At 38.4% G+C, this 2,164-nt stretch overlaps 1 long non-coding RNA gene across 1 annotated transcript; it reads left to right on the top strand.

Annotated features, from left to right (window-relative positions):
* The first annotated feature begins 792 nt into the window (after positions 1–792).
* LOC134442482 (uncharacterized) lies at positions 793–1,846 on the top strand. The gene is made up of 3 exons (XR_010033394.1): positions 793–816; positions 989–1,092; positions 1,718–1,846. It is a non-coding gene; the product is annotated as an uncharacterized LOC134442482 (long non-coding RNA).
* The last annotated feature ends 318 nt before the right edge of the window (positions 1,847–2,164 follow it).

The raw sequence follows: 2,164 nt of genomic DNA, 5'->3' as shown, positions 1-2,164 counted from the left end.
TATTTTATCAATGATTTAACTTTGTCAGCAGGGCTTTGAACCGTTATTTTTTTCCAAATGGTTAGTTCCGAACAGAAACGGAATTATAACGTTTCCGGTTATGAGTTCCACCAACAAATTGATGTTCCCAAACCGGTTAGAACAAAAAAATCCTGTTCCCGGAACGGTTAATTTCATTCCTGTCAGGAAGAAAATTCTCGGTGTGCTTTAAACGCGATTCTCTGCAATGTCTAACAGTGACTCAATGGAAACTCGCCCCTTTTGTTGATAGTGGTTTCTCTTATTTAAGATGTGTAGTGGTTTTAACCGGTATTACCGGTATTAAACGGTTACCATTATTTTTAAATAAGTGTTCCCGTTCCATAATAAATGATAACGTTTCCGGTTTCGTTTCTGTTCCTTGTAAAATACAAATATTTGCCGGTTTTCGTTTTCGCTCCTTGAACCAGTTCAAAGCCTTAGTCAGTGTTGGATATAAACAGCCATTCATAAACTCTTTTTCAGTTGATGATATTGAATTGACATATGAGAACAAGGTCCCACTTGTCATCAAATGGGCGAACCAACCACCTGAATGTTCCCACAAGAATTTGGATGTCAGTTGTACAAGTAAGGAAGGGATCATTTTGACCAAAAAAAGTTATAAATCTATCAAAAACATTACTTCATGACAATGCATGTTGTATATTATTTATTTCACAGATGCAGTTATAACATTTCAAGACAACAAGCCTTTCCAAAGTTACAACTGCACTGGAACGTACAGGACAGCTGGTTTTACTATAACTAAAGAAATTGTGACGGAAATCGAATGTGGTGAGACACTATTTTCCAACCTTTAAAGCTAATTATTGTCAGACATGCATGTGAGTATTTATTTATGTATACTCTGTATAAAGGGAATAATAGTCACATGCCTTATAATAATTCTCAAAACAAACAGTGGTCAGTAATAAAGCATGCATCCTTGGTATGTTTTGTTTTGCAGACAATGAAAAAATTGTGTTTGCCATCTTGACTGCTACGATAACAGTGACAGCCATTCTGATCACGTTTGGTTTGCTTTTGAAGATGATTACTGACCATGAAAAGGTTTGTAGCTGTAGGCCTCAGTCTCTGCATCTATTACAGTGATGACATAAATCTTAGTATATCAGTATAAAATGCAGACAATGCAATGTGCTTAATTCGTGCTCGGAAGAGCCTTGCTTATCAGCATTATGTTAAATTAAGCTGTCGTTCAAAGAAGCTCCCGCACACTGACCATTTCGCTGTTCTTTCTTTAATAAACGACGTTTCGGTACTAGACCTTCAGATTGCCTGATGAAGGTCTAGTACCGAAACGTCGTTTATTAAAGAAAGAACAGCGAAATGGTCAGTGTGCGGGAGTTTCTTTGAACTATTGCTGAGTAACCCATGGTGCCATCTCCGACGCACCTGCCAGCTGAGGTGTGCGAAAAAAAGCCGAAGTTCAAATTAAGCTGTCGCCCTTTCATGCAGACAGACCAGTGATCCTATTCACTTTTTGCAGATAAAGCTGAACTACATCATAACAGTATCGCTAGCATAACCTTAAGTAACTGATTAAGACAGGGCTGTTATCATTTTGATGACAATGGTTATATCATAGGCTCGACACGAAAGGGTTAAGTAACTGGGCATCTTTATGGAACTTGAAACATGCATTACTCAGTTGCCAACCATTCTCTACAAGCAGGCATTGGGAGTGGATGCTGATGCAGAGTGCTTCACCACGGTCATCTACCAGTGGATACCAGAGGAGATTGCTGAAGAGGAAGATGGGGCAACATCAATCTACACCTGCCCTGGAGACATTCTCTGAAGATAACATGCAGCCTGTGTGGATGAAAAATGGCTTTGGCTTTTAGAGTAACAGTGTGTTTTGTAGTAAAGCTGGTATTGTGTGCAGCTGGAGCTGCAGACATGTCTCTTTGCAAACTATGTAGGCTACATTTTAGGTCTTATTTTTTTTTAAGATGTAAAATGTGATTAAATATCCACTGATAAGTTTTCACTATAATTGAATATGTTTAAATCAACCAGCTGCTAGGACGGTATTTCCTCATGTGTAGGCCTACCACTTACTCTCTAATGGGTCATTTAGCCATTTACCCACTTGAGAAAAACATTCATTAACCTTCAA

This window comes from Engraulis encrasicolus, unplaced genomic scaffold, assembly GCF_034702125.1.
Source record: "Engraulis encrasicolus isolate BLACKSEA-1 unplaced genomic scaffold, IST_EnEncr_1.0 scaffold_171_np1212, whole genome shotgun sequence".
NCBI classification, from domain to species: domain Eukaryota; kingdom Metazoa; phylum Chordata; class Actinopteri; order Clupeiformes; family Engraulidae; genus Engraulis; species Engraulis encrasicolus.
The sequence above is the reverse complement of the archived record's forward strand: the minus strand, read 5'-3'. Positions and strand labels throughout refer to the sequence as shown.